Here is a 10,051-nt window from a genome sequence, read left to right on the forward strand (position 1 = left end):
AGTCTCCTATCATCACATGCATGCTAAGACAGAATTAGTTGAGCTACTAGTGATCGATGAGAGGAAATGCCCTTGAAGGATAAAGGAGGGATGGAGCAGGAGTGGTAGTGATAAGTCTACACAAAGCAATAGAGGCCTGACATTTGTGAAAGGAGAGAGAACAAGGAGGACTGGTTGGGTAAGAAGAGCCTTGAACTGCAGTGCAGCCTGGGAAAGTCTCAGGCAAGCTCATGGCAAATCCCTGAGCAAACAGGAATGGACTTGTAATAGTACCCTCACCACGTTCAGTTGTTCAGGAGCAGTGCGGGGCATGACGTGGGGTTGGGTGGGATGGAGCATTCACACTGGAGGCCTCAGTGTGAGCTCTGGCAGGTCCAAATGTGCTGCAGCAGCTGGAGACTGTCAGCCTATTATGCTACCTTTTTTTTTTTTAATTTCCTCACCCAAGGACATTTTTTCACTGCTTATAAAGAGGGGAGGGGGAGAGACATCAATGTGACATAGAAACATTGATTGGTTGCCTCTCATCTGTTTCAATCAGGGATCGAACCAGCAACCTAGGTATATGCCCTGACCAGGAATGGAACCTACAAGCTTTTGGTACACATTACAGTGCTATAACCAACTAAGCCACTGGCCAGGGCCAGCCATGCTTCTTATAGCAAGTTCTCTCTAAAGAAATCTGAGGGGCATACTCCCAGCATCACCCTAAGTCTCAAAAAACAAATTAATACCCAAGTTCAAAATAATAATGATACCTAATGCAGTTTTGTTCAGTTTATTTATTTTTATTCTTAACTTATTTCTTTTTTAATTTTATTTTTTGGTTTTTTAATTACAATTGTCCCATTTTTCCCCCATTACTCCCCCCTCCCAGCCCATCCCTTCTCCCACAATCATATCCCTCCCCGTTGTCCATGTCCATGAGTCATTCATACACGTTCCTTGACTAGACCCTTCCCTTACTTATCCCCCTTCTCTCCCTCCCCCCTCCCCTCTACTGACTACTATTCTAGTCTTTGCCTATTTAGTTCGTTTGTTTGTGTTGCTCTTTAGTTTCCTGTATTAGATGATATCATATGGTATTTTGCTTTCTTTGCCTAGCTTATTTCACTAAGCATAATTCTGTCTAGTTCTATCCTTCTTTAAGATAATGTGAGTCCTTCCTAAAAGTACTATGAGCTATAGATAACATTTAATAAATTCTTTTCTCCTCCAAATATCTAGAATGTTTCTAGTATCTGTATCTAAATATTCTGACTAATATTGAGCACTCAGTCCATCCTGATGACAAGGGAATGGATATAAAAAAGGGGATCCTGGAAAAAGTGATTTCTGTGACTTCTTGAAGGTTGAATCCAGGGAAAGGAATTATCTGTGTGGAGTACCAGTGTGCAAAAAGTTCAGATGTCGCATTCAGGACACTTCAAGAATGCAATATTCACTACTGAAAAAGGATTACCTTGAAGTTTTATTTTGACACAGAATTCCTCCAGAAAATAAAAATGTGCAAAATATCTACAGCATTTAACTAAAAGCTTTCTCAGTTGTACTGGCATCAAAAGACTGAACAATAGAATCTGATCAATGTAATTATAGCTTGTTACCTGTATATGTCTGTTTGACATAAGCATCTCTAAAGAAAATGGAATTTCAGATCAAAAAATTTTTTCTCTGTCATCAATTCCCATGATACACTATGTGAGTTAGCAATAAAATCAAATAATATATCTACCTATTTTCAGAAGAAAATAATAGATGAATATAACAAATACTTTAAGATGTTACCAGATAAATTTTTTTAATGTTTTGGAATATATTGAGAAAAAACAGCCTTGTTTTTCTATAAATGATCTCTGGGAATCACTGTCAAAGTAGAAGTTGTGGACAGGTTAGACCAGTAGTCTGGTTCCATTTGGGACCTGTAACTTCTCACAACCAGAAGATGGAAATACTGTACTGTCTGACTTCAGGTTTATGGAGAGATGGGGTTCTGTGAGGATCTGCATTGACACAATGCCTGCTGTTTTGGTTTCCTGCCTCTCTGGCCAGCTCCTTTATTCTGCAGAGTAAGGTCACAAAGCTGAGACAGAGTCATTAATTTATATATTTATATATATTTATATATTGATCTCAGAGAAAATTATGACTTATCATTCCCATTTTGACTAAAATTACAATATTTTCTTGAATCAGAAGTGCAGTGTTTCTCTTTGTTCACACAGGGGGACTTCCTTGAATATTCATAATTGTTTTTATTTTTAAAAACATCTCTCTTTTGATTTAATAATGTGCTACACTGTTTATAAAGCAATGCTATGAAATGCACTATAAGCAATAAACTGTTTAACAAAACAATGAAACCAAATGATTTTACATTAGTCATGGACAGTGTTTAAACACATGCAACTTCCATTCTGTAGGACTAATTTCTTCTCCTAAATATTGGAAATTGACCTTTACTAATGTTTTTCTTTTTATCTTCTATGGTGCTAATCACATATTCTGTTGAGGAGGGAAAATACTATAGGAGATTTCTAACTGGAGGGAGCTGGAGGAGGCTTTAGTAACTTATGTCAGAACACCATATTTAACAACCTATGAAAGTTCCACAAAAAATAGTATAGTGTGGGAGAAAATTATATTTCTTTATATAGACATAAAAGTAAATCAAATACATTTTAAAAATAAGCATATTGGGGTTTTTAAAAACCAAACAAGTGGGTTTAGAGGTGAAAACAACATTTGTTCTTAGCACACCTAGCAGCGAGTGTTAAATACAGTAAAATTTGTAGACTTTCCACCAGCTACTACCCCGCTGTCTTCTGACATGTTGATAATCAACATCATGAAAAGTGTCCTTAAGAGATCACCAGTGAAGATCATTCTAAGAAGCACCAACAAACAATAGGAGTCACAAAAATGGGGAGACAGAGAAACAACCCCCCATCGAAAGGAAAGGCAGAGTCCCCAGAAAGAGTGCTAAATGAAATAGAGGGGAGCCAACTATCAGATATGGAATTGAAAGCATGGATTATGGAGAAGCTCAATGAGCTCAGCGGAAACTACAAAGAACTCCAGAAAAACTACAGTGAACTCCAGAAGAACTATAAGGAACTTACTGAGAATTATACCAGCATCAAAAAGGACCTGGAAGCTATCAATAAGAGCCAGGAGGAAATGAAGAATACGATCTCTGAATTGAAGAACACAGTAGAAGGAATTAAAAACAGGCTAGAGGAAGCAGAAAATCGGATCAGCGAGCTGGAGGACAATGTAGACAAAAACTCACAGACAGTGCAACAAAATGAAAAAAGGCTGAACAAGACTGAAGAGGCTCTAAGACAGCTGCAGGACAACATGAAACGTAATAATATCCGTATCATAGGAATTCCAGAAGGAGAAGAAGAAGAGCAAGGGATAGAAAACCTCTTTGAAAAACTAATGACAGAAAACTTCCCTAACATGAAGAGAGAAAGAATCATGCAAGTCCAGGAAGCACAGAGGGTCCCAATGAAGATGAACCCCAACAGGCCCACTTCAAGACACATCATAATTAAAATGCCAACATTCAAAGACAAAGAGAGAATCCTAAAAGCAGCAAGAGAGAAACAACTAATAACATACAAGGGAGCTCCAATAAGGCTATCATCAGATTTCTCAGCAGAAACACTACAAGCCAGAAGGGAATGGCAAAATATATTCCAAGTAATGAAAAACAAAGGCCTACAACCAAGAATACTCTACTCAGCAAGGCTCTCATTCAAAATGGAAGGTGAAATAAGGAGTTTCCAAGACAAAAGAAGGTTAAAAGAATACATCTCCACCAAACCAGTATTGCAAGAGATGCTAAAGGGTCTGCTTTAAGAAGATGAAGAAACAGAGAGAGACAGAGAGGAACACGAGTACAAAGGGGGAAAATGACAATGAATAAGTACTGAAAGAAAGAAGGGCTGATGACCCAGAACGCAAAGAAGCTGAAGGCAGTAGCAGCAGCAAGCTGGAGGATCCAGGGCTCTCGGAGTCTATGGACATCGACCCTAGTTCCAGTGTGCTCTTTGAGGACATGGAGAAGCCTGATTTCTCATTGTTCTCCCCCGCGATGCCCTGTGAGGGGAAGGGCAGTCCGTCCCCCGAGAAAGCAGATGTTGAGAAGGAGGTGAAGCCACCACCCAAGGAGAAGATAGAAGGGACTCTCGGGATTCTTTATGACCAGCCGCGGCACGTGCAGTATGCCACACACTTTCCAATCCCCCAGGAGGAGTCATGCAGCCATGAGTGCAACCAGCGCTTGGTCGTACTGTTTGGGGTGGGGAAGCAGCGAGATGATGCCCGCCATGCCATCAAGAAAATTACCAAGGATATCTTGAAGGTTCTGAACCGCAAGGGGACAGCGGAAACTGACCAGCTTGCTCCTATTGTGCCTCTGAATCCTGGAGACCTGGCATTCTTAGGTGGGGAGGATGGGCAGAAGCGGCGGCGCAACCGGCCTGAAGCCTTCCCCACTGCAGAAGATATCTTCGCTAAGTTCCAGCACCTTTCACATTATGACCAACACCAGGTGACAGCTCAGGTTTCCCGGAATGTTCTGGAGCAGATCACGAGCTTTGCCCTCGGCATGTCATACCACTTGCCTCTGGTGCAGCACGTGCAGTTCATCTTCGACCTCATGGAATATTCACTCAGCATCAGTGGCCTCATCGACTTTGCCATTCAGCTTCTGAATGAGCTGAGTGTCGTCGAGGCCGAGCTGCTTCTCAAGTCCTCTGACCTAGTGGACAGCTACACTACCAGCCTGTGCCTATGCATCGTGGCTGTCCTGCGGCACTATCACGCCTGCCTCATCCTCAACCAGGACCAGATGGCTCAGGTGTTTGAGGGGCTGTGTGGCGTAGTAAAGCATGGGATGAACCGGTCAGACAGCTCCTCTGCAGAGCGCTGTATCCTTGCCTATCTCTATGATCTGTACACCTCCTGTAGCCATTTAAAGACCAAGTTTGGGGAGCTGTTCAGCGACTTCTGCTCCAAAGTGAAGAACACTATCTACTGCAACGTGGAGCCATCAGAATCCAACATGCGCTGGGCACCCGAGTTCATGATTGACACTCTGGAGAACCCTGCCGCTCACACCTTCACCTACACGGGGCTAGGCAAGAGTCTTAGTGAGAACCCTGCTAACCGCTACAGCTTTGTCTGCAACGCCCTTATGCACGTCTGTGTGGGGCACCATGATCCCGATAGGGTGAATGACATCGCCATCCTGTGCGCAGAGCTGACGGGATATTGCAAGTCGCTGAGTGCAGAATGGCTGGGGGTACTCAAGGCCTTGTGCTGCTCCTCAAACAATGGCACTTGTGGCTTCAATGACCTGCTCTGCAATGTAGATGTCAGTGACCTGTCTTTTCACGATTCCTTGGCTACTTTTGTTGCCATCCTCATCGCTCGGCAATGTTTGCTCCTTGAGGATCTGATTCGCTGTGCCGCCATCCCTTCACTCCTTAATGCCGCTTGCAGTGAACAGGACTCAGAGCCGGGGGCCCGGCTCACCTGCCGCATCCTCCTCCACCTTTTCAAGACACCTCAACTCAATCCTTGCCAGTCAGATGGAAACAAGCCTACTGTAGGAATCCGCTCCTCCTGTGACCGCCACCTGCTGGCTGCCTCCCAGAACCGCATCGTGGATGTAGCTGTGTTTGCTGTTCTCAAGGCTGTGTTTGTACTTGGGGATGCGGAACTGAAGGGCTCAGGCTTCACTGTGACAGGAGGAACAGAAGAACTTCCAGAGGAGGAGGGAGGAGGAGGGGGCAGTGGCGGTCGGAGGCAGGGTGGCCGCAACATCTCTGTGGAGACAGCCAGTCTGGATGTCTATGCCAAGTACGTGCTGCGCAGCATCTGCCAGCAGGAATGGGTAGGAGAACGTTGCCTTAAATCGCTGTGTGAGGACAGCAATGACCTCCAAGACCCAGTGCTGAGCAGCGCCCAGGCCCAGCGCCTCATGCAGCTCATCTGCTACCCACATCGACTGCTGGACAATGAGGACGGGGAGAACCCCCAGCGACAACGCATTAAGCGTATTCTCCAGAACCTGGACCAGTGGACCATGCGCCAGTCTTCCTTGGAGCTGCAGCTCATGATCAAGCAGACCCCAAACAATGAGATGAACTCCCTCTTAGAGAACATTGCCAAGGCCACAATCGAGGTTTTCCAACAGTCAGCGGAGACAGGGTCATCTTGTGGAAACACTGCAAGCAACATGCCCAGCAGCAACAAGACCAAGCCCGTGCTCAGTTCTATAGAGCGCTCCGGTGTTTGGCTGGTGGCCCCCCTCATTGCTAAACTGCCCACCTCAGTCCAGGGGCACGTGTTAAAGGCTGCTGGGGAAGAATTGGAGAAGGGCCAGCACCTGGGTTCCTCTTCCCGCAAAGAACGTGATCGACAAAAGCAGAAGAGCATGTCCCTGTTGAGCCAGCAGCCCTTCTTATCCCTGGTACTGACGTGTCTCAAAGGGCAGGATGAGCAGCGCGAGGGACTCCTTACCTCCCTCTATAGCCAAGTGAACCAGATTGTGAACAATTGGCGAGATGACCAGTACTTAGATGATTGCAAACCAAAGCAGCTAATGCATGAGGCCCTGAAATTGCGGCTCAACCTGGTGGGTGGCATGTTTGACACGGTGCAGCGCAGCACCCAGCAGACCACAGAGTGGGCAGTGCTCCTCCTGGAGATCATCATCAGCGGCACTGTTGACATGCAGTCCAACAACGAGCTCTTCACTACTGTGTTGGACATGCTGAGCGTGCTCATCAACGGGACCCTGGCTGCAGACATGTCCAGCATTTCTCAAGGCAGCATGGAGGAAAACAAGCGTGCCTACATGAACCTGGTGAAGAAGCTGCGGAAGGAGTTGGGGGAGCGCCAGTCAGACAGTCTGGAAAAGGTTCGCCAGCTGCTGCCACTGCCCAAGCAGACCCGAGATGTCATCACTTGTGAGCCACAGGGATCCCTTATTGACACCAAGGGCAACAAGATAGCCGGCTTTGATTCCATCTTCAAGAAGGAGGGTCTACAGGTTTCCACCAAACAAAGGATCTCTCCCTGGGATCTTTTTGAGGGCTTGAAGCCATCAGCGCCCCTGTCTTGGGGCTGGTTCGGAACAGTCCAGGTGGACCGGCGCGTGGCTCGGGGGGAAGAGCAGCAGCGTTTGCTGCTCTACCACACGCACCTGCGGCCCCGGCCCCGGGCCTATTACCTGGAGCCGCTGCCGCTGCCACCAGAAGATGAGGAGCCCCCTGCTCCCACCCTGCTCGAGCTGAGAAGAAGCCTCCAGAGCCCCCCAAAACTGAGAAACCTGGGGCTGCTCCGGCCAGTACTGAGGAACGCAAGAAGAAGTCCACTAAGGGCAAGAAACGCAGCCAACCGGCCACCAAGACAGAGGACTATGGGATGGGCCCGGGGCGGAGTGGCCCCTACGGCGTGACAGTGCCTCCGGACCTCCTGCACCACGCTAACCCTGGTTCCATAACCCACGTCAGCTACAGGCAGGGCCCCATAGGCCTCTACACCCAGAACCAGCCACTCCCTGCAGGTGGCCCTCGTGTGGACCCATACCGCCCTGTGCGGTTACCAATGCAGAAGCTGCCGGCGCGACCAGCTTACCCTGGAGTGCTGCCCACAACCATGACTGGCGTCATGGGACTGGAACCTTCCTCTTACAAGACCTCCGTGTACCGGCAGCAGCAGCCTGCGGTGCCCCAAGGACAGCGCCTTCGCCAACAGCTCCAGGCAAAGATACAAGGTCAGGGGATATTGAGCCAGTCATCTGTCCACCAGATGACCCCCAGCTCTTCCTACGGTTTGCAGACCTCCCAAGGCTACACTCCTTATGTTTCTCATGTGGGATTGCAGCAACACGCAGGCCCCGCAGATCCCACTCGCCACCTGCAACAGCGGCCCAGTGGCTATGTGAACCAGCAGGCCCTGACCTATGGACACGGGCTGACCTCCACTCAAAGGTTTTCACACCAGGCACTGCAGCAAGCACCTATGATAGGTACTCTGACACCCCTGGGCGCTCAGGGTGTCCAGGCTGCCGTCCGATCAGCTGCCATCCTGCCTGAGCCACAGCAGCAGCAGCAGCAGCAACAGCAGCAGCAGCAGCAACAGCAGCAGCAGCAGCAACAGCAGCAACAACAGCAGCAGCAACAGCAGCAGCAGCAGCAGCAGCAGCAGCAGCAGCAGTACCACATCAGGCAGCAGCAGCAGCAGCAGATCCTGTGGCAGCAGCAGCAGCAGCAACAGCAGCAGCAGCAGCAGCAGCAGCAACAGCAAGCGCACCAGCAGCAGCAGCCGCAGCAGCCGCAGCAGCCGCAGCCACAGCCCCAGTCCCAGCCCCAGTTCCAGCGCCAGGGGCTTCAGCAGACCCAGCAGCAGCAATAGACAGCAGCTTTGGTCCGGCAGCTCCAGCAACAGCTCTCCAATACCCAGCCACAGCCCAGTACCAACATATTTGGACGCTACTGAGCCACCTGGAGGAGCCACCTGTGATTGGATGTGACCCCACCCTTTTCTACGAACTGTCGATCCGCTCCCCGGGCTAGCATCAGTAGTGGTTGGGGCTCTTCCCTCAGGCTCCATTTTTAACGAATTTTTAGTATTTTTGTTAATGTGAGCCATTGAGCTGTTGGGTTTTGTATATTATTTATATAGAGACCCCAGAGCTGTTGCACCCAATACACAGAGCTTCTTTGCAAAAAAAAAAAAAAAAAAGAAAGAAGGAACTTCTACCATTTGCAACAACATGATTGGAACTAGAGAGAATTATACTTAGCAAAATAAGCCAGGCAACAAAAGAAAATGACCTTATGCTATCATCTGTTAAAGGAAACTAATGAACAACACAAACAAATGAGCAAAATTGAACCAGAGGTATGTAAACGAGGAATAAACTAACAGTAACAAAGGGGGAGATGGGAGGGAGAGAAGTGGTAAGAAGGGGAAGGGTCTAGTCAAAGAACATGTATAAATGATCCATGGACATGGACAGCTGGGTGGGGACTGAATGTGGGAGAAGGGAGGGACAGGGTGCAGAGAAGCAAGAGGGGGAAAAAAGTGAGACAACTGTAATGGAAAAACAAACAAACAGAAAAATTTTTAGTGGGGGGAAAAAATAAAAATATAAAGAATAGAAATGCAAGTTCAGTGAATATTAGAAGGACAAGGATTTTCCTTCACACTGTATATATTTTCTCCCTATCTGATCCCTCCAGAATTTGGCATTCTAAAGAAGTAAGTAATGACCTAAGTTTCTTTGCATAAAACTAATAACACCAGTTGCTAATAATGATTTTTTGACTAAGACTTTGACTGGAATGTCATGCCTAAAGGAGACATGCTTGGGCTTTGGTTGTTACCAAAAAGCCCTGAGCAACTGGGACTGACTTTCAAAGGTAATAAAAGTCCACGAGATAAAAGGCCTGGTACCTTGGATGGATAAGCGGTCCATAGCAATCTTTCCAGGGAAGGAACGAAGGTTGTTTTCCTGAAAGATGGCTAGAAGGGACCTTAAGGCACAATGGAAAACCAGGAGGACCTGGAAAAGACAGGTGTTTACAGGCAAGGCTGAATGCCAGGTATGTGGCTCAGCTTCTGTGCCCTGAAGGCAGACTGAAGGTCACCCTAAATGTTCCTTGCGTAAGTTCCAGCAAAGCAGAACTAAAGATCATAAGTGATCATTTGCTGCTCTTGTTGTGTTTATGCAAATGAACAGGATAAATTAAAAATGAACTTAATGCAGTCCCTTTAATGACAAGGAGGGTAATCTTAGGGAGAAAAATCAAGATTCAAGGAAGATCACAATGCCCAGTGGTAGACTATAAAGTAGTGCAGCTAACCGTCTTTAAAGTTTCTTTTCATTTAAAATTTGTTTTCATTTGAAAGTTAAACTATGTCTGTGGCATTATCAAAGATGTTTAATTTACAGGCAAGAAGAAAAAAAAAAAAAGAGATCACCAGTGAGATTAAATCTCTTATGTACACTCTGAACATGTAATAA

General features: G+C 46.8%; 1 pseudogene; it reads left to right on the plus strand.

The window, feature by feature from the left end:
- The first annotated feature begins 310 nt into the window (after positions 1-310).
- LOC150018598 (mediator of RNA polymerase II transcription subunit 12 pseudogene) lies at positions 311-8,751 on the plus strand (annotated as a pseudogene).
- The last annotated feature ends 1,300 nt before the right edge of the window (positions 8,752-10,051 follow it).

This window comes from Furipterus horrens, unplaced genomic scaffold (genome assembly GCF_987537825.1).
Source record: "Furipterus horrens unplaced genomic scaffold, mFurHor1.1.pri manual_scaffold_2, whole genome shotgun sequence".
NCBI lineage: Eukaryota > Metazoa > Chordata > Mammalia > Chiroptera > Furipteridae > Furipterus > Furipterus horrens.